The 23608-nt window shown below is 34.3% G+C and overlaps 1 protein-coding gene across 1 annotated transcript in view; it reads left to right on the forward strand.

The window, feature by feature from the left end:
* Nucleotides 1–23608, forward strand: part of LOC105065491 (protocadherin gamma-A7) — a 126611-nt gene that overhangs the window by 69783 nt on the left and 33220 nt on the right. The gene's annotated exons all lie outside the window — the stretch shown is intronic.

Genomic DNA, 23608 nt, shown 5'->3' on the forward strand with positions numbered 1-23608 from the left:
TGCGTCAGTATTTCTCACAAGGCTGCAACCAAGGCGTTAGCTTATCTCACCTGAAGGCTTAACTGAGGGAGGAACCACTTCTTATTTCACATAGTTATTGGTGAGATTCAGTTCCTCGTGGATTGTTGGAGTGAGGCCCTCAGTTCCTTTCTGGCTGTTAGCTAGAGTTATTTGCCATGTGGACTTCCCCCGTAGGGCAGCTCAAACTGAAACACCTGGCTTCAATCAGTCAAGGTACTTTGCTGAAAGCTGCATATAGGATGGTTATGTTATCCATTTGAAATAAAGGGAAGTTTATTTCTATTGTATGTAATTTTGGAGTTTTTCCATACTCTAAAATTGATTAGTGTTGATTAGTATTTTTTAAGTATGTAAAACATTCACATAATTAAAGTCAAAAGTATTTTAAAGTGTAGTCAGGAAATTCTCTCCTCCCCTATCTCTTCTGCCTTGTTCTTACCCTTACTGTAGATAATCTGTTTCATTAGTTTCTGGTTATCCTCCTTGTATATCTTTTTGTGGAAAAAAAAAAAAACCACACAAAAACCCCCCACATATTTGTATTTTCTTATTTCTTCTTTCTTACACAAGCAGTAACATACTATGCAGTCATTCATGGCTTGAACAATTGGAATATATACAAATTTCAGTTACCACACAGACAAGTCTCCTAAAAACAGTCCAAACTGCAGTAACCATGGTATAGGAACTGAGTAGTTGCATAAAGTACAAATTTTGCTGTTGGCCTTTCAGTCCACAAGTTTCTGTGCAAATAACAGGTGTGCACCATGATCAGGTGACAAATCACGTGGCTTCTTTCAGTCTGTTGGTGACTGGTTACTATGCACCTGCTGTTGAGTTCATGAGCAGACAGCAGAGCATGTAGTTGCATTGGCTTCTTACCTCCCAGTGATAAACCCACATGACATTTTACAAAAATGTATAGAGAGAACTGACCAGCAAACATGAAACTGCAGCCAAGAAACCAAAGTGACAAGGCTGTCAGTAAAAATTCAAATTGACCATAGATGGAGTTACAGAAGAAGTAGCTGACCATGGAAAGGTTGACACTGCTGCCTTCAAGAGTCTCTAGACATGCAGCCGAAGGAATTTAGTGAAGGTGAACTTAATGACACAAGTGAGGAGAGTGGTTGTGATGAAAAGCATAAATATGTCCCAGGAAAAAATGACACCAGCAAAAAACTTCACATTACAGGAAGTCTCAGAGATACTTCATGGCATTGAAAGCTCAAAGAATACATAAAATGTTGGATGTTGATCCAAACATAGAAAGGTGTATGACATTTTGCCAAGGCATAGAAAAGATGCTTGCTCTATATTGTAAGTTACAGGATAAGAAGAAGCAAAACCCTCTTAAATCTTGTTGATAAGTTTTTCATTAAGAAACAAAACCCTTTAATTCTCAGTGGCTCTAATGTTTTAGATTACAATGTACTAAATAAATATTCGTTTTACTATTTTATTTCCCTAAAAGAGAATTTTTAATGTTTTTATTTAAAAATTTTAAAAGCCATGGAACAACCATACTTTCCTGCATTGATAATTAAACAATTTCAGCTTGCATGTCATTTTTACAGTCCTGCACTACCACGCAGAGTGAGAACTGACTGCATATACATTTTTGCAACTTGCTTTAGAAATTTTAAAAATCAGTTTTATTGCAGTGTAATTTACATGTAATAAAACATACCTTTAAAAATTATACATCTTAATGAATTTTGACAAATATTTACAACTATGTAACCACTGCTATAATCAAAATATAGAACATTTCTATTATAATCCTAAAAAGTTCCTTCATGCCCCTTCAAAATCAATTCCTCACATCCCTGGCTCCAGGCAGCCACTGATCTGCTTCCTGTCACTATAAATTAGTTTTGCCTCTTCCAGAATTTGACCTAAACGGAATCCTACATCATGTACTCTTTTGTATATGCATTCTTTTGCTTAACATATTTTTGGAATTCATTCACATTGTTGCATATACCAGTAGCTTTCTCCTTTTTTACTGCTGAGCAGTATTGCATTGTATAGATACATCACAATTTGTTTATCCACCCACCTGTTGATGGACATACGTGTTGTTCCAAGTTTGGTGTTACTCTGAATTAAGGTGATACAGAACATTTATGTACAAGTCTTTTTGTGGGCTTACGTTTTAAAGTTCTTGAATAAATACCTAAAAGCACAATTGCTGGGTCATATTATATGGGAGGTCTATATTTAGCTTTGTAAGAAGCTGCAGAACTATTTTTCAAAGTGGTGCTATTAGTTTACGTTCACATCAGCAGTATATGAGAGTTCCACATGCTCCACATCCCGTACAATGCTTTCTGTTGTCAGACCTTTAAATTTTAGCCATTCTGGTGGGTGCATAGTACTGTGTCATTGTGGTTTTAATATGTTTTCCTTCTGACGAAAGATACTGAACATCTCTTCAAGTGCTTATTGGCTTTTGTGTTCTTTTTGAAGTCTGTTCAAATCTCTAGTTTGTCTTTAACTGAGTTATTTGTCTTAAAATTAAGTTAGTTTTTAAAAAATATATTCTAGATGTGAGTTCTTTGTCATATACATATTTTGTGGATATTGTGACTTAAAGACTGACTTGACTTTTCAATTTCTTAGTCTTTTGAAGAGCCGAAGTTGTAATTTTGATAAAGTCCAGTTTATTAATTTCTTTTATAATTTGTATTTCCTAGGCCCTTTGAAAGATGTCTTTGCCTATTGTAAAGTTCTGATGATTTCTTCTGTACTGTATTCTAGAAGGTTTATAGATCTGTCATTTAAAGTTTGGTATATGATTCCTTTTGAGTAGATGTTTGTATATGGTATGAGGTAAGGGTGAAGGTTCATATTTTTCCTAAGGAATATTCAGTTGTCCTTTTGAAAAAATTTGCTGAGAACACTATACTTTCCCCATTAAATAATCTTGGCACCTTCCTTAAAAATCATTTGACCGTATATAGTCTTTTTCTGGAATCTTTGTTCTAGTACATATGTTTATAGTACTGTAATAAAGTCTTAAAATCAGGTAGTGTTAGTTCTCCAACTTTGCTTTCCTTTTCAAAATTGTTTTTGCTATTCTAGATCTTTTGATTTTTATATAAATTTTTACATCATCCTGTCACTTTCTTGAAAAACTAAAAAGGTCTCAGGATATTGATTAGGGCTGCATTGAATCTGTAGCTTCAGTTTGGGAAAAATTAACATTATTGAATTTTTCAATCTATGAACATGGCTTCTCTCTGAAGTATTTTAACTTCTCTAAGCACTGTTTCATATTTCTCAGTGTGCAGATGATCTTTATGTTTTGATATATTTATTGCTTAGTATTTAATGTTTCCTGCAATTCTAAATGGCATTTTAAAAATGTCATTCTCTAATTGATCATTGCCAGTATATAGAATTATAAGTAATTTTTTAATTGAAGCACAGTCAGTTACGATGTGTCAGTTTCTGGCGTACCACACAATGTTCTAGTCATGCATATGCATACATATATTCGTTTTCATATAGAATTACAATTTTTGTATATTGACCTTCTACTCCGGGCGCTTAATAAATTGCCTATTTAGGTCTAGAAGGTTTTTTTTGTGGTAGATTCCTTAGGATTCTCTAAATATACAAACATGTTGTCTGCAAATATAGTTTTATTTCTTCCTTTTCAATCTGTATGCCTTTTTATTTTGTTATTTGCCCTATTGCATTGGTTACAACTTCCAGGGCAAAATTGAATAGAAATGATAGGAGTGGAAATTCTTGCCTTGTTTCTTCTTTTTTTTTTTTTTTAAAACATACCTATTTTTTTTTAAGATCTGTTTATTCTTTTTTTTTAATCTTTTTTTTGGGGGGTGATTAGTTTTATTTATTTATTTTTAATGCTTACCTTGTTTCTGATCTTTTCTTATGGAAAGCATTTAGTCTTTACCGTAAGATTCCATAAACATAGATTGAGAAAGTTCTAATCCTAGTTTGTTGAGAGCTTATCATTAATGAGGGTTATATTTGTCAAAAAAAATTTGCATCTATTGAAATGATTATAGAGCTTTTCTGTTTTACTCTGTTAATATGGTAAATTAAAGATGGATTTTTTAATTGACATACTTGATTTACAATGTCGTGTTTCTGGTGTACATCATAGTGATTCAGTCATATATATATTCTTTTTCATATTCTTTTGTATTAGAGGTTATTATAAGATATTAACTATAGTTCCTTGTGCTATACCATAGGACTTTGTTATTTATCTATTTTGTATATAATAATTTCTGTCTGCTAATCCCTAACTTCTAATTTATCCCTCCTCCACTCTTTCCACTTTGGTAACCATAGGTTTGTTTTCTATGTGAGTTTGTGTCATTTTTTAGATTCTACATAAAAGTGACATGTGATATTTGTCTTTCTCTGATTTACTTCACATAGTATGATAGTGTCTAGGTCCGTCTATGTTGCTTCAAATGGCTTTATTTCGTTCTATTTTATGGCTGAATAGTAGTCCATTTACATATATACTACAACTTCTCTATCCAGTCATCTGTTGATGGACATTTAAGTTGTTTCTGTGTCTTGACTGTTGGAAATAGTGCTGTTGTAAACGTTGGGGTGCATGTATCTTTTTGAATTGGAGTTTCCTCTGGATATAGGACCAGGCATGGGATTGCTGGGTCATATGGTAAGTCTATTTTTAGTTTTTTAAGAAATCTCCATACAGTTTTCCATAGTGACTTCACCAAAATACATTCCCACCAACAGTGTAGGAGGATTGCCTTTTCTCCACACTGTCTCCAACATTTATCATTTTGTGGACTTCTTAAAGATAGCCATTCTGATCAGTGTGATACTTCACTGTAGTTTTGATTTGCATTTTTCTGATAAGAAGTGGTATTGAGGATCTTTTGATACGCCTCTTTGCCATCTTTATATCTTTAGAGAAATGTCTGTTTAGGTCTGCTGTCCTTTTCTTTATTGCTGTTTTTTGGGTTTTTTGGTTTTTGGTTTTTTTGGCTATTGAGTTGTATGAGCTGTTTGTATATTCTGGAAGTTAAGCCCTTGTTAGTCATATTGTTTGCAAAAATTTTGTCCATTCCATAGGCTGTCTTTTTGTTTATGGTTTCCTTTGCTGTGCAAAAGCATATAAATTTAAGTAGGTCCCATTTATTTATTTTTGCTTTTATTTCCATTGCCTGGGTAGACTGACTTAGGAAAACTTTGCAACTATATGTGTCAGAGAATAGTTTGCCTGTATTTTCTTCTAGGAGGTTTATGGCGTCCTGTCTTATGTTTAGGTCTTTAAGCCATTTTGAGTTTATTTTTGTGTGTGGTGTGAGGGAGTGTTCCAACTTCACTGATTTACATGCAGCTGTCCACCTTTCCCAACACCAGTTGGCAAAGAGATTGTCTTTTCTCCATCTTGCCTTCTTTGTTGAAGATTAATGACTGTAAGTGTGTGGGTTTATTTTGGGGCTCTCTATTCTGTCCCATTGATCCTTATGTCTGGTTCTGTGCCAGTCCCAAACTGTTTTAATTGTTGTAGCTTTGTAATACTGTCGGAAGTCTGGAAGGGTTATGCCTCCAGCTTCATTCTTTTTCTTCAGTATTTCTTTGGCAATTCTGGGTCTTCTGTGAGTCCATATAAATTTTAGGATTAGTTAAATTCTAGTTCTGTGAAAAATGTCCTGTATAATCTGATAGGGAACATATTAAATTTGGAAATTGCTTTGGGTAATATAGCTATTCAACAATATTAATTTTTCTCACCCAAGAACATGAGATGTATTTCCGTTTCTTTAAATCATTTTTAATTTCCTTTTATCAGTGGTTTATAGTTCTCAGTGTATAAGTCTTTCACCTCCCTGGGCAGGTTTATTCCTAAGTATTCTATTTTTTTGATGTGATTTTTAAAGGGATTGTTCTTTTACTTTCCTTTTCTGATACGTCATTGTTAGTGTAAAGAAATGCAACAGATTTCTGTATGTTACTCTTACAACCTGCTACCTTGCTGAATTTGTTTATGAGCTCTAGTAGTTTTTGTGCGGAGTTTTTAGGGTTTTCTGTATGTAGTATTGTATCATCTGCATATAGTGACAGTTTTACCTCTTCTCTTCCAATTTGAATCCTTTTTATTTTTTTGTCTGATTGGTATGACTAAGTCTTACAATACTATGTTGAATAGAAGTGGTGAGAGTGAGCACCCTTGTCCTGTTCCAGATTTTAGTGGGAAGTCTTTAACTTTTCACTGTTGAGAATTACATTGGTGTGGGTTTGCTATAAATAGCTTTTATTATGTTGAGATATGTTCTGTCTCTGCCCACTTTAGTAAGAGTTCTTTTTACCATGAATGGATATTGAATTTTATCAATGCTTTTTTGCATCTATTGAGATGATCATGTGGCTTTTGTCCTTTCTTTTGTTTCTGTGATGTATCAAATTGATTGATTTGCGTATGCTGAACCATCGTTGTGACCCTGGGATGAATCTGACTTGATCATAGTGTATGATCTTTTTTATGTTGTTGGATTTGGTTTGCTAGTATTTTGTTGAGATTTTTTGCATCTGTATTCATGAAAGATATTAACCTATAATTTTCTTTGCTGGTAGTATCTTTGTCTGATTTTGGTATCAGAGTAATGTTTGCTTCATAGAATGGCTTTGGGAGTGTTCCCTCCTCTTTAATCTTTGAAGAGTTTCGGAAGAATCAGTGTAAGTTCTTTGTATGTTGGGTAGAATTCCCCAGTGAAGCCATCCAGTCCTGGACTTTTGTTTGCAGGGAATTTTTCTGTTTGTTTGTTTTTTTAATTACAGATTCTATTTTACTTTTAGTAATTGGTCTGTTCAAATTACCTATTTTTTTCTTGATTCAGTTTTGATGGACTGTACGTTTCCAGAAACTTGTCCATTTCTTCTAGGTTATCCAATTTGTTGGCATATAATTGTTCACTGTATTTTCTTAAGTTTTTGGTATTTTTGTGGTATGGTTATTTCTCCTGTTTTGTTTCTTATTTATTTGGGTTCTCTTTTCTTGGTGAGCATAGCCAGAGGTTTGTTGATTTTTGTTTACTCTATCAAAAAAAAAACAAACAGGTCTTCATTTTACTGATTGTTTTTTTTTTTAGTCTCTATTTATTTCCTCCCTTATCTTTATTATTCCTTGTGCTGACTTTAAGTTTGTTCTTCTTTTTCTAATTTTATTAGGTGGTAGGTTAGGTTGTTTATTAGAGATTTTTCTTATTTTTTTGAGGAAGGCTTATACTTCTATGAACTTACCTCTTAAGAGGACTGCTTTTGCTGCATACTATAGATTTTGTGTGGTTGTATTTTCACTGTCATTTGTCTCAAGATATTTTTTAATTTCCTCTTTGATTTCATCCTTGACCCATTGGTTTCTTAGTATCATGTTTAATCTCCATGCAATCTTTTTTGTTTTTCATTTCTCTTTCTGTGCCTGATTTCTAGTTTCATTCCATTGTGGTCACAAAAGATGCTTTGAAATAATTTCTATCCTCTTAAATTTTTTGAGGCTTGTTTTGTGTTTGAGTATGTGATCTATTCTAGAGAATGTTCCATGTGCACTTGAAAAGAATATATATTCTGGTTTTTTGGATGTAATGTCCTGAAAATACTAATTTAAATATAACTGTTCTATTGTATCATTTAGTATTTCTGTTGCCTTGCTAATTTTCTGTCTGGAAGATCTGTCCAGTGATATTAGTGGAGTGTTAAAGTCTCCTACTATTATTGTATTCCCATTAATTTCTCCCTGTGTCTGTTAGTATTTGTTGTATGTATTTAGGTGCAATTGCAGATTGATTTTTGAATGTTTAATCAAGTTTGCATTTTTAGACTATATCCAAGTTGGTTATAATATTCTAGTCTTTTCTATATTGCTGGACTCAGTATGCTAATATTATGCAAAAAATTTTTTGCATATAAGTTTATGAAGTAGATTGGTCTGTAGTAAACTTTCTTACAATTTCTTTGCTTCATTTTGTTATTAAGGTGATAGTTTTTGATTTCACTGATTTTTCTGTTTGCCTATTTCATTAATTTCCACTCTATTTTTCCTTCCTTCTACCAGTTTTAGGTTTAATATACCCTTTTCTTCTAACTGCTTAAGATTGTAGGTATGATCATTGACTTTACATTTTTTTCTAATGAGTATTTAAATTTTCTCTGACCTTTAGCTGCATCCAACTAATTTTGGATGTTATGTTTCCACTAAAGTTCAAAATGTTTTCTAATACACCTTATAATTTCTTCTTTGACCCATAGTTTACATAATAGAATGTTATTTAATTTCCAAATATTTGAGGATTACCCAAATATGTTTTGTCAGCAATTTCTAATTTAATTTATTATGACCCAATAACATTGCGTGATTTCTACTCTTTTAAATTTGTTAAAATTTGTTTTATGGCACAGGCTGTAGTCTATCTTGGTTAATGGTTCTTGCACACCTAAACATATATTCTGCTATTAGTGATTTTTGTGTTTTACAATTGTGTCAACTAGATCAAGTTGGTTGATAGTGTTGTTCAGCCTTCTGTATTCTTACTCATTCTGTGTCTACTCATTCTATCAATCATTGACAGAGGAGAGTTGAAATCTTCAACTACAAGTATAGGTTTTTCCTTCTCCTTTCAGGTATATCAGTTTTTGTATCATACATTGTTTCATATATTAAGTTGTATTATTAAGTACATACAGTTTTTTAAACTTTTATTGAACTTTCATTTAAATTTATATTCACAGGAAGTTGCAAAACTAGTACAGAGAGGTCCCAGGTATCCATCACTTGACTTCCCCTAACAGTAATATCTTACTTTACTGTAGTTTATCAAAATCTGTAGCAATGTTAATTTCCTATCTACAGACCTTATTCAAATTTCAACGGTTTTACATGCACCCATTTTTGTGTCTCTATGAATAGTTCTCTAACTTTATAACGTGCATAGATTGGTATAACCACCACCAGCACCACAGTCAAATACAGAACTGTTCCATCACCACAAAGAACTGTCTCATATTGCCCTAATCCATGGTGACCACTAATCTGTTTACCATTCCTACAATTTTGTCATTTGTAAAATGTTATATAAATGGTAGGATACAGTATATAACATTTTTGAGTTTTGTTTTTTTTTTTTACCTAGCATAATGCCCTTGAGAGCCACCAAAATTATTGCAGGTATTGAGTTTGTTTCTTTTTATCATGTAGTAGTGTACCATTTTATGGACATACCATAGTTTAGCCATTTACCTCTTGGAAGACATTTGGGTTGCTTCCAGTTTGGAGCTATTACAAACAAAGCTGCTATGAACATTGTATATAAGTTTTTGTGCCTTAAGTTTACATTTCTCTGGCATATATGCCCAGGATTGCAATGGCTGTATCAGATGGTAAATGTATGTTTAGTTTTATAACAAACTACCAAACTGTTTTCCAGAGGATTGCACCATTTTACATTCCAGACAGCAATTTATGAGATATGCCTTTTCTCATATTCTTATCAGCATTTGGTATGGTCACTATTTTCTGTTTTAACTGTGCTAATAGGTGTAAGATTTCTCTTGGTAGTTTTAGTTTGCATTTATCTGATGGGTAATAATATTGAATCTTGTTATATGCTTATTTACCATCACTTCTTCAGTGAGAAGTCTGTTTATGTGTTTTGCCCATCTTCTGTTGTTTTTTTTGTTGTTGAATTTTGAGAGTTCTTTATATATTCTAGATATGAGTCCTTTGTCAGACATTGGTTTGGAAATACTGTCTTCTAGTCTATTGCTTGCCTTTTCATCCTCTTAATAGGATCTTCCTAAAGCAAAACATTTAAATTTCAATGAAGTGCAATTTATTAATTTATCTTATGGATCATACTTTTGGTGTCATATCTAAGAACTGTTCACATACCCTAAATCCTGAAGATTTTTCTCCTTTGTTTTCTTAAAGTTTTATAGTTTTAATTTTTATGTTGGCACATATGATCCATTTTGAGTTAATTTTTGGACAAGGTATGATGCTTAGGTTGAGAGTAAATTTTTAATCTATGAGTGACCAATGGTTTCACTACTGTTTGTTGAAAAGACTACCCTTCCTACATTAAATCACTTTTGCACCTTTGTCAAAAAATCAGTTGGCCTAACAAAGTTGAAGAGAAGAGTATGGTGGGGATTTAAGAAAGATACTTTTTATTCCTCAGGAAATGGAAGTATGCAGGAGTTGACAGCAGCCATGTTAAGATCACAGGAGGAGGCAGGCAGCCTTAGTGTGAAGCTATATTATGAAGAATACTATTACATGTTAAATAGAAAGAAGGAAAGAAATCAACTCCTTGGTGACATATTAATGGTGCTGGATCACACTAAGCACATCTTCTTCTGGATTTCAGTTATGTTAGCCAATAAATCTTTTTGGCTTAAAAAAAACTAGTTGGCCTTACTTGTGTGGGGCTATTTCTTGGTTATTGAACTACGTATGTGTTTCTCTTCCAGTACCACACTGTCTTGATTACTGTAACTATTTTGTAAGTCTTAAAATTGATTAGAATAATTCATCTCACTTTTTCTTCTTTTTCAGGATTGTTTTAGCTATTCTAGGGCTGTGCCTTTACATACAACTTTTAGAATAAGATTGTCTGTATTAGAAAAAACACCTTGCTCATATTTTATAGGAATCACATCAAACCTAGAGACTGAAGTGGGGGGAACTGATATTGACTATGCTGAGTTTTCAATCCATGAATATTATATTTCCTTCTCTCCATTTATTTAGATATTCTTAGATCACTGTCCTCAGCGTTTTGTAAGTTTCAGCCTATTGGTTCTGTGCATATTTCGTTAGAGTTTTACCTAAGAATTTTACTTTTTAAGCAATTGTAAGTGATGTTAGGTTTTAATTTCAATTCCATATGCTCATTGATAGTGTATAAAAATACAGTTGACTTTTACATGTTGATCTATTCCATGACCTTGCTGAAGTCACTTAATGTTTATACGAGTTTTTTGTAGACTCTTTGGGATTGTCTATGTAGACAGTCATGTCATCTGCAAATAAAACAGTATCACGTTGTTTCAATCTGTGTCTTTTTGGTCTTTTTCTAGCCTATTGCACTGGCTACAACTTCTAGTATTATGCTGAAAAAGAATAGTGATAGTGGACATCTTAGGTTTGTTCGCAGTCTTAGGGAGGGAGATTTAGTCTTTTACTATTGAGTGTAATGTTTGTAGGTTTCTGTGGGTGCTCTTCATTAAAGTGAGAAAGTGTCCCTTATTCTCTGTTTTCTGAGGGTGGTGGGTTTTTTCATAAATGGGTTTTTTTTCCATAAATTGTCACGTGCTTTTTCTGCACCAGTGTATACAATCATGTGATATTTCTCTTTGAGCTTGTTACTATGGTGAATTACATTAACTAATTTTAAAATATTGAACAGCCTTGCATCTCTGGAATAAATTCCAGTTGGTCATGATGTGTAATTCTTTTTGCATATTCTTAATTCTGTTTGCTAATATTTTTTTAAGGGTTTTTGTGTCTATATTCATGAGGAATGTTGGTTTATAGTTTTCTTTTTTGTGTGCTGTCTTTGTTTGGCTTTAATATCAGGGTAATACTTGATTCATAAAGTGAAATGGAAAGTGTTTTCTTCTATTTGGGGGAAGAAATTGCAGAATTGGTGTTAAATCTTCTTTACAATTTTGGAATTCTCAAGTGCAACTATCTGGACTTAGATTTCTTTTGGGGAATTTTTTAAACTATAAATTCAACTTTTCTCCTAGCTATAGGACAATTTATCCATTTTACATTGGTAAGTTGTGGTAGCTTTTATTTTTGAGCAGTTGGTCCATTGCATTTAAATTGTTAAGTTAATGTGCAAACAGTTGTTAATAATATTCCCTTATATTCTTTTTAATATTGCTGAGGTCTGAAGTGATATTCCCCATTTCAGTGTGGATATTGTTTTGTCAATCTTGATAGAATTTGTCAGTTTATTTACCAATTTTACTAGTTTTCAAAGAACCAGCTTTTTGTGCCATTGGTTTTTTTCTGTTTCTTTTAAAGCAGTTTCACTGAGGTCTAATTTACATATAATAATCTTCACCCATTTTGAGGGTGACAAGTTATACAAGTTTTAGTACTTTCTATGTTTATGCTACCATCCCCACTATCCAGTTTTAGAACATTTCTTTTATTGCAAAGACTTCCTTTGTGCTCTCTTGCAGTAATTTCCCACTACCAGCCTGAGTCCCAGTAAATCACTGATTTGATTTCAGTTTCTATAGTTCTTCCTTTTGTAGAAATTTCATATAAAATGTGTAGTTTTTTTGCATTGGCTTCTTTCAGTTGGTATAATGTTTTTGAGGTTTGTCCACATTGTAGCTTTTATCAGCACTTCATTCCTTTCATTGTCAAATAGTATTTCATTGTAAATATATATTACATTTTGTTTATCCATTCATCCATTGATGGACATTTGGGTTGATTCTAGTTTTGGTCTATTGTGAAAAATGTTGCTATGAACATTTGCTACAAGTCTTTGTATGAATATATGTTATAATTTATCTTAGATATGTACCTAGAAGTTCAGTTTCATTGATCTACAATCTTGCATTTATTTCTTTGCTTCTGCTTGCTCGGTGTTTATTTAGCTCTTTTTCTAGTTTATTGAGGTAAGATTATAGTTTGATTTGAGAATTTTATCTTTAGTGCTACACATTTCCTTCTCAGGAATGCTTTAGTTGCAGCCCATAAATTTTGATATGTTGTATTTTAATTTTCATTCAGTTCAATGTATTTTAAAATTTCCTTTGAGACTTACTCTTTAACCTATGGATTATTTAGAACTGTGTTTTATTTCCAAGTGTTTGGAGATTTTCCTGCTATCATACTGGATGGTGTTCCCACCCAGTATGTTGTTTGGCCTGAGGCTTCCCAGCTCTTAAGCCTACAGGCTGTTAGGTGGGGTTAGGCTTGGTGCTAATGATCCAATCAAGTTGTCAGCCTCCAGGAAAGCTCATGTAGATAAACACTAGGAATGTCTGTCCCCTGAGTGAGCTGCAGCCATTCCCTACCTCCCTAGGAGCCCCTCCAAAACCAGCGGGTAGGTGTGGACCAGTTTCCCACAAAACCAGTGCCTCTGCCCTTGGACCTGGCACATGTGAGATTCTGCATATGCTTCTCAAGAGAGTGAAGTCTCTAATTCCCCCAGTTCTGTGGGGTTCCTGGAGCCAAGCCCCACTGGCCTTCAAAACCAGATGTCCTGGGGTCTCCTCCCCTCAATGCCAGAACCCTGGGCTGGGGAGCCTGATGTGGGGCTTAGAATTCTCACTCCTATGAGAGATCCTCTGTGACTTAATCAGACCCCATACAAGCTGAAGAATAATTATATTGCAAGCAAACCCCTCCTACACATCCTGCTGTGGTTCCCTCTTTGTTTCCAGTTGAAGATCTTTTTTGCTAGGTTCCAGTCTTTTTTTTCCCCCCATAGTTGTTTAGAGGTCAATTGTGGTTTTGTTGTAATTGCAAGGATAGGGGAGCTCATGGTCCTACTACTCCACCATCTTGACCAGAGAGCCTCCTGCATTCTTTTAGATTGAGTATTGTTCAGTATTCCATTTTGTCTCTGATAATAGTTTATTAGATATCCTCTTTAAGTGGTGGTTTTACAGCTTATACTATGCATCTTTAACTTATAACCATAAAGGTAATAAAACTCAAATAATATTACACTACTTCACATATAATGTAAGTTCCCTATAATAGTATACTTCAATTTCTCTCCTTTGTTTTTTTGTGCCATTGTTGCCACACATTTTACTTCTGCAATATTTTAAGCTCCACAATATGTTGTTACTATTTTTGCTTTGAATAATCAGTTATCTTTTAAAGAAATTAGAAAGTGAGAAGAGAAGTCTTTAATATCATTTTTATCATTTCTGTCACTGATTCTTTACATAGACACAAGTTTCCATCTGGTATCACTTTTCCTTTAGACTAAAGAGCTTCCTTTAATGTTTCTGGCAGCATAGATCTACTGGTTGCAAATTTTCTTGGTTTTTTGTCTGAAAAAAAACCTTGATTTCACCTTCATTTCTGAAAGTTACCTTTGATAGATATAGAATTCTAGGTTGCCAGTTTTTTTTGTTTTTTGTTTTTGCTTTTGGCACTTTAAAGATACTGTTCCTCTCTTCTGCCTTGCATTATTTCTGAGAAGTGTAGAATGTTTCTTCTCTTTGTTCCCCTCTATTTAATATTTTCCTCTTACTGCTTCTAAATTTTTCTGTTTATCAATGGTTTTCAGAAATGATGATGATGGACCTTGGTGTGTTTCCTTACGGTGCATTTTCTTTATGGTGTGTTTAATCCTACTTAGGGTATAGGATGCTTCAGCTTCTTGATTGTGTGGGTCTATAATTTTCTTTAAATTTAGAAAGTTTTGGATTTTACTTATTCAGATACCATTTCTCTCCCTCTGTCCCGTTCTCTGTCTCTCTCTCACACACACATGCACGCACGCTCTCTTTCTCTCACACACATATAGAACTCCAATTTCACTTATGTTAGACCGCTTGATATTTTTCCCCACAGAGTTGTTGAAACTCTGTTTATTTTTTTTCAACCTTTTTTTCTCTGAAAATTGCCTCTAGGGAAAAAAACCCCAGAGATCCTAGGGCTCATCTCATTGCTTCCCTTCTCTATCTTGTACTTCTTTTGAGCCAATGTTTAAAAAATATTTTTTCCATATATTTTCATCAATGGTTAGTTCCACATTGTCAGGAAAAAAATTTTAACTTTGCCTTTTGCGCTAACAATATATCTTCAAAATCATTCTGTATCAATTTACAAAGATCTTTTCTTTTTATAGTTTCATAAAACTTCATTGTATGTGTACATATTATAGTCTGTTTAACCAACTATTGTTTTCCATTGAGGTAGTTTCCAATACTTTTGCTGTTACCAATAATGCTGTAATGAATAACCTAGTGCATATGTATTTTCATAATTTTAGAGGTGTCTATTTAGGGTACATTTCCAAAAGCGAGATATATAAGTCATTGGGTAAATGCCTATGTAGTTCTGTTAGATAGAACTAATTCCCTCCATATAGGCTGTACTATTTTGCATTCCAATAGGTGAGAATGCTTATTTTCTTATAGCCTCATCTGCAGGGTGTGTTGTCAAGCTTTTTAATTTTTGCCAATCTGATCAGTTTTTTTAAATCTCAAAGTAGTTTTATTAGAATTTCTCTCATTACTATTGAAGTTAAATACCTCTTCAAATGTTTAAGAGTTAGTCTATCTCTTTTAAAAAGTTTGTTCATGTTTTATATTTATTCTTCTGTTAGGACAAAACACTCAGAAAATCATCTGCACACTGAGAAACACGAAACAGTGCTTAGAGAAATTAAAATACTTCAGAGAGAAACTATGTTCATAGATTGAAAAATTCAATAATGTTAATTTTTCCCAAACTGAAGCTACAGATTCAATGCAATCCTAATCAATATCCTGAAGCCTTTTTAGTTTTTCAAGAAAGTGACAGAATGATGTAAAAATTTATATAAGAGATATTAGCCTTTTTTCCAAGATAAAAGTTGCAAGTATTTTCTCCCAGTACGTTATTTGCTTTCAACTTTTTTTGGTATGCTTGCAATGCAGTCTTTTTTCCCCTTCATTTTTCTCTTCATATAATCAAATGATCCAGTCTTTTCTTGTATTACATTTAGGTTTTGAGTAATAGAAAGCCTTGCCCTACACTCAGGTATAGAAACAATTATCATAGTTTTCTTCTAGTACTTGTGTGGTGTTTCAGTCTTTAGATTTAGATCCCTGACCTATATGAACTTTATTCGTGTGTGTGCTGACACATGGAATTAATTTTACCACTTATCCTAAGTGGCTACCCAGTTGTCCCAGTATCATTTATTAAAAACTTCATCTTTGTCTCAGTGATTTGAGATCCCATCTTTATCATGTACAAAACTCCTATATTGGAGCCTCCAGGAGAGCTCACGTGGATGGACACTCCTGGAGTGTCTGCCACCAGCTTTTGTGTCCCCTGGGCTGGCCACACTGCCCCTGCCCCCCAAGGAGAACTTTGGGGATCACTGGGTGGGTCTGGCCCAGGTTCCTGTGGGGTGGCTGCCTCTGCCCTTGGGCCTGGTGTGTGGGAGATTCTGTGTGAGCTTCCCAGGAGAATGGGGTCTCTGTTTCCCCCAGTCCCGCAGAGCTCCTGGAGTTGAGCCCGCTGGCCTTCAGGGCCAGATGTCCTTGTTTCTCATCCTCCCAGTGCTGGAACCCCGAGCTGGGGAGCGTGGCGTGGAACTTGGGGCCCCCACTCCTGCAGGAGGGCCTCTGCGACTTAGTTGTTCTTCAGCTTGTGGGTTGCCAACCCCAGGGTTGTGGAGCCTGATTATGTCACAAGTGCACCCATCCTGCCATCCCACTGTGGTTCCTTCTTTGTGTTTCCATTTGGGGAGGATGTTTTTTGCTAGGTTCCAGTCTTTTTCTTTTTTCTTTTTTTCCAATGGTTGTTTGGCAGTCAGTTGTGGTTTTGTTGTGGTGGTGAGTACAGGCGAGTTCATGGTCCTACTACTCTGCCATCTTCAACACCCCCTCCTTTGGTTTATTTAAAAATTATTTTTCTCGCTTTTTCGCCAGCTGAGAATTTTTTCTTTTTTCTCTTTTTTTTTTTTTTTTTTTTTTTTGGTGGAGGAGAGGTAATCAGGTTTGTTTATTTTAATTTTTTTTTATGGAGGTACTGGGGATCGAACCCAGGACCTCATGTGTGCTAAGCACACATTCCACCACTGACCTGTACTCTAACCCCTCCAGCACTACCCCAGCCAGCTGTTTACTTCACTTATTGTTCTTTCATTTATGTTGATGTAGTTGTTTAAGAGATAAATTTTCCTTTGAGTACTACTTTAGCTATACCCATAGGTTCTTCTGTAATATGTTAATTATTATTGTTTTCTAGAAATTGTGCAGTTTTGAATTTCTATTTTCCCTTTGATCATGGAATTATTTAATACAGACCTCCCACACACACCCATATAGAAAGACTTTTTTTGTTTTCTGAATGTGTTATAAATATCAGTGTTTATTGTGTTATTGTACAATGCTATCTATATTATTTTTACTGTGGGAATTTAATGAGGTTTGGTTTGTGGTCTAATTTATAATCTTGTGTGTATGCGGGAATTTCTCAGAGCACACCTGAGAAGAAAGTATGTTCTCTATTCTCGTGTTATCTGATATATAACAATGACATCTACCTTTTTGATTGTATTGTTGGGACTTCTGGATCCTCATTAATTTGACCACTTGATCTGTTTTGGATTGGGAAAGGTGAAATCAAATCCTTTTATTATTAGTGTGTGTTATGATGTGGTGTCTTTTGTGTTGTGATTCCTACTCACTGTGTTAGAAACTCATAGCTTAAATTCTATGTTTAGCAGTTCAAAATGGAGTCACAGTGGCCAGTGTGAGCTTCCACATTAGTTGTTTTGAATATCTGTTGTAGATGTGTGAATATCTTAATGTAAAAAATTAAGTGTTACTTTAGGTGAGGAATTTGTTTGGTAACATCTATCGAAAGACTTCACTGGAACAACCAGTAGAGACAAGATCCCCCTGGGGTGTAACCATTATGCCCTATATTGGTGGAGTCCTTAAAATAAGACCATTGAGTTGGGCGACTTGAAGACTTCTTGCTGGAGCAGCCAACTCCACACTGCTGAGAGCTGTTCCAGACTGACACTGCTGGAGACTGTCTGAGTAGAGACCACTCGAGGGGACTGGAGGGCACTGCTGAGATGCCTCCTGGGACTTCCCCTTGAGGTGGTTCGCTACCCCTTTTCTATTTTTATGTCTTTGACTAACCTGTGCTGTATGCTAATTGTGTGCAGTAAACCAAGTGATTGGTGAATTGAGTATTGGCTACATTTAGTGTATTTCCAATCCTGTGTTCTTGCGTGGCCTTACAGCTGGGCCTTGCCATGGGGTGTCTTTGTCTAAATCTCCTTGTATCTCTATAGTTCTAGTATGTGAACTGTTACATTTTTTGGCACATAGATATTCATAACTTAAATTTTCATGGTGAATTGTAGCCTTTGGCATTAATAAGTACTCCGTATCTTGTTTGAAGCTTTTTGTCCCGAATTCCATGTTGTCAGATATTAAGATTTTTAATATTTATATTTTTCTTGTGTGCTTTTCTTCGCCCATCCTTTCACTATTAATCTTTCTGCATTATTTTATCTTAGATGTATACAGCCTAGAGTTGGACTGGGCTTTGCAACCTATTTTGAAAACCATTTTAAAAATAGATGAGTTAAACCCACTTACATATATTGAGATGACAGATATATTTGATTTCAATTCTGTCATGTTATTTTATGTCGTGTTTTCATATGTATTTTTGTATTTGCCCTTTCTCTTTTTAAAATTTTTATTTTATTTTTAAAACTAAAGTATAGTTGATGCACAATATTATATAATGTATAACATATAAGTTATAATGTACAAGTTACAGATGTACAGTATAGTGATTCACAATTTAAAAAAAAAACTCCTGTATCATGCCAGAAGATTTTAAAGATCAAAAAGTCACACTTTTTTCTCAAAGTTACCATTATATATTGAAAGGAATCGATTTTTTTTTTAGAAAAAATAAACAACCCAGCCATATAAGGCTACCTATTTGGTAAGAACTGATAATAATTTAGATACCAGTATAATAACAGCATGATTGGTAAAAATTAAACAAATTCCATCTCTCTAAGGAGACTTTAGGTCTTTTAGGGAATTTTCATGTGGACAAATTTAGCACTTTTTATGGATAGTTTTCTGGTATATTTAAGTTTGTGGTATAATAAACAAGAGAGTACTAGTGTGATAAAGACTAGAATAGAATAGCATGTTTAAATCACTGATGGTAGTTCTAAAATATTTTAATGAGATAATTTCATAATTCACAGAATATCTTTTTAAATCAAAGTATGCAAAGTATTTTTCACATAAACTTCAGGTAAATTACACATAATATTAAGGATAAACCTTTCAGCTTTCACCAAATTCTGTCTGAATTGTGATACGTGTTTGGTTGATCTATTGATATGTTTTTATGCCATTTCTCCTTGAATGATCCCTTAATTTGACCTTAGGATGTTCCTCAAATAAGCAAATTAGATTGAATTCAAAGATTATTAGAGAATATTTCGATTTTTAGGGGATGATACATATAAGTTTTGCCTTGAATTCAGTAATTTAATAGTATCATGAGTAAGATTTTCTGATGTTAATGACTCTAATAAATAATATTAGATAATTACCTAATATTTTAAAAATAATAGGTAATACTTATGGAGAGCCTCTCTGTGCCAAGGAAAGCTGGCTTCATGAGCATGTGACCTGTGCCATCATACTGACTCCCATTTTTAGAGGGGCCCTGCATTTGGGTTAAAGTTCTGCTGTCATCATCTTAAAATTCTAGGTATTTTTAAACAAGGAGCTCCCTGTTCTCATTTTGCACTGGTCCCGCAAATTGTGTAGCCAGTCCTGGTACTAAGCACTGTATTTCACAAAGAGAGCATATAATTTAATTTACTTTTTTAAGGATTATTTGGTTTCTACATGTGAAACAGGGTTTACAGAAAGCAAAAGAGGAAGTAAGAAGATCAGATAGGATGCTATAACAGTATTTAATGTGGCTTTGTCTCAGGTGGTGGCAATAGGAAAGTAATTGATAGATTCAAAAATAAATTTTGGAGGTAGTAGCATTGACATGAACTGATAGTGAATTCAGTGTGGGGATGTATAAAAAGATGTTAAGAATGACCTGAGAATTTTTTACTGGACTTAGAAGTGCCCATTGTTAGATGAAGAATGTTGGAGAAAGAACAGATTGGAAGGTGTGGTTAAGAGCTGGGTTTGACATGCTAAGTGAAAGAAGCCAGATGGAAAAGGCTATGTATTTTAAAATTCCCTTTTTGTGAAATTTCTAGAAAAGGCAAAATTATAGAGAAAGTGCATCAGTGGTTGCCTGAAGCTGGGGGTAGGAGCAAGAATTGACTGCAGACAGGCAGGAAGGAATTCTGCAGGGGTGATAGGAATATTCTAAAACTGGATTGTGGTATTGGTTGTGTAACTGCATAAAATTGCTCCAAGTCTTTGATTGTCTAGGTGAACTGTATGGTAAATACAAAGATATGAAAAGATTAAAACGAAAGATTAAGATGCTCGTGATTATGTTAAGGAGTACTATTATTATTCCCATTTTACAGATAAAGAAAATAAGTTAAAAATAAAAGCTTCATGGTTATATAGCTACTAAGTGTAATATCCAGTATTGGAACTCAAGTCTTTTTTACCTTAAGACCTCACTCTTGACCACTGTAATATATTCACTTACTATTTTAAAATTATGTGTGCTGCATCTCACTGATCAGAGGCTCTCTTGGAATTATAAAACAGAGGAAAGAAAAAAGAGACTGGAAAATTGTATTGCTCCTGTGCACTGGTGCTTCCATTTCCCCTGGATATAGGTGACAGCAAGTTATACCACTTGGTTTTTTTGTTTGTTTTTTTAAATGTGTGTGTCCAATGTGAGTTATACTATCACACCTTACTTGGCTCTTGGGCAAACTGTATTTTCTCTTTCAAATCATTAGGTTAAGGAATAGTTTCATTAGACCCATTGGTAGCTTAAAAGAGTGAATGTATCTTCTAAAAATGCTTTCTCTTAGGCAAAATGGATGCACACAAATGAATACATATAGTCCTTAGTGCATTTTATGCTTACGACGCCATTAGCGTAGAGATTGCTATGTTAATAAGCATTAAGTATGGGGAGATGCTGGCCAAAGGATATCAACTTTCAGTTATAAAATGAATAAGTTCTGGAATGTGCTGTACACCAAGGTGACTATAGTTACTAAGACTGTAGTGTAACTTAATTTGTTAAGAGGGTAGATCTTAAGTGTTCTTACCACATACATTAAGAAATGGCAATTAGGTGAGGTGATGGATGTTAACCATATTGCATTGATCATCTCACAGTATATACATGCATTAAATCATCATGTTGTATATGTTAAATTATATAATTTTATTTATCAATTATACTTCCATAAAGCTGGGAAAAAAGTAAGTATTAAGTACCTACTGTGCTAGACACTGAAGATACAAGTGATCATCAGAACAGGCGTGGCCTGTCTTCCTGCAGCTTTTTTTTCAGTGGGAGAGTCGGGCATTATGCTTAAACAAAATGTAACTATAAAATTTTAAGTTGTGCTAAGTTCAACAAAGGAAAATATAAGGTTCTCTGACGGAGCATAACAAAGGATCCTGGTTTTCACTGGGGCCAAAAAGAAGACCTCTGTTAGGAAATAACATTTAAACTGAGACCTGAAATATTTGTAGAAATTAACAGGGCAAAGGGAAGGGGGAGGGAAAGAAGCTCTCCTAGAGGAGGAACAGAACAGCCTCTGAAGGCCCTGGGGCACAAAAGAGCTTGATTGATGACCATACTGAAAGCTGTGTAATGGAATACATGAGAACTTGAATACTATGCAAGGATTTGGTATTTTATTTCAAGGGTGGTGAGATGCTACTGAGGAGTTGTTGTGTTTTTTTTTTAACATTTTTTATTGATTTATAATCATTTTACAATGTTGTGTCAAATTCCAGTGTTCAGCACAATTTTTCAGTCATACATGGACATATACACACTCATTGTCACATTTTTTTCTCTGTGAGCTACCGTAACGTTTCGTGTATATTTCCCTGTGCTATACAGTATAATCTTGTTTATCTATTCTACAATTTTGAAATCCCAGTCTATCTGTTCCCACCCTCCGCCCCCCTGGCTACTGAGGAGTTTTGAGCTGAAGATCCAATTAAAATTAAGAAGATCACTCTAGCTACTGTAGACAGTGGCTCCAAGGGTTTTGCTGGCTTATGAAGCCGTCTTAGGAAAACTATGGGCCTTACTGTTGGTTTGTTTTTTATTGAGGTATGGTCAGTTTACAATGTTGTGTTAATTTTTGGTGTACAGCATAGTGATTCAATTATACATAAATGTCTACATATTCCTTTTTCATATTCTTTCTCATTATAGGCTATTACAAGGTATTGAATATAGTTCCCTGTGCTGTACAGTAGGAACTTGCTGTTTATCTATCTTATGCATAGTAGTTAGTATCTGCAAATCCCAAACTCCCACTTTATCCCTACCCCAATCCTTTTCCTCTGGTGCATCTGTTTGTTAGCTGTTACCCTCATCTCATCACAGAAAACTTTCTCACATCCTCATAGCTGACTCCAATTTTGCCATTCCTCAATTCCTTTTTTAAGTCCACATATAAGGGATCTCATATGGCATTTTTCTTTATTTTTCTGGCCCACTTCACTTAGAATGATGATCTCTGGGTCTATCCATGTTGCTGCAAATGGCATTATTTTATTCTTTTTACGGCTGAGTAGTATTCCATTGTATGTATGTGTATATGTATGTATGTATATGTGTGTATATATATATACACACATACATACATACATACACATACCACATCTTGTTTATCCAGTTATCTGTTGATGGACATGTGGGTTGTTTCCATGTCTTGGCTATTTTAAATAGTACTGCTATGAACATTGGGGTGCATGTATCTTTTTGAATTATATTTTTCTTCAGGTATATGCCCAGGAGTGGGATTGCTGGATTACACTGTAAATCTATTTTTAGTTTTTTAAGAAACCTCCATACTATCCTCCATAGTGGTTGTACCAATTTGCAGTCCCACCAACAGTGTAGGAGGATTCTCTTCTCCACACCTTCTCCAGCATTTACTGTTTGTAGACTTTTTAATGATGGCCATTCTGGCTTGTGTGAGGTGATATCTCATTGTGGTTTTGATTTGCGTTTCTCTGACAATTAGTGATGCTAAGCATTTTTTCATGTGCCTATTGGCCATTTGTATGTCTTCATTGGGGAATTGCTTGTTTAGGTCTTCTGCCCATTTTTGGATTGGGTTGCTTGTCTTTTTGATGAGTAAGGTGTATGAGCTGTTTGTATATTTTGGAGATTAGTCTCTTGTCAATTGTGTCATTTGCAAATATTTTCTCCCAATCTGTAGGTTGTCATTTTGTTTTGTTGATGGTATCCTTAGCTGTGCAAAAGCTTTTAAGTTTAATTAGGTCCCATTTGTTTGTTTTTGCTTTTATTTCCATTACTGCAGGATCTGATGCAAAAAATATATTGCTGTGATTTATGTCCAGGAATGTTTTGCATGTTTTCCTCTAGGAGTTTTATAGTATCTGGTCTTACATTTAGGTCTTTAATCTATTTTGAGTTTATTTTTGTATATGGTGTTAGAGAATGTTCTAATTTCAGTCTTTTATAGGTAGCTGTCCAGTTTTCCCAGCACCATTTATTTATTGAAGAGACTGTCTTTTCTCCATTGTATATTCTTGTCTCTGTTGTCATAGATTAATTGGCCATAAATGTGTGGGTTTATTTCTGGACTTTCTATCCTGTTCCATTGATCTGTGTGTCTGTTTTTGTGCCAGGACCATATTGTTTTAATTACTGTAGCTT

The sequence above is a fragment of the Camelus bactrianus genome, chromosome 3, assembly GCF_048773025.1.
Source record: "Camelus bactrianus isolate YW-2024 breed Bactrian camel chromosome 3, ASM4877302v1, whole genome shotgun sequence".
In the NCBI taxonomy this organism is placed as follows: domain Eukaryota; kingdom Metazoa; phylum Chordata; class Mammalia; order Artiodactyla; family Camelidae; genus Camelus; species Camelus bactrianus.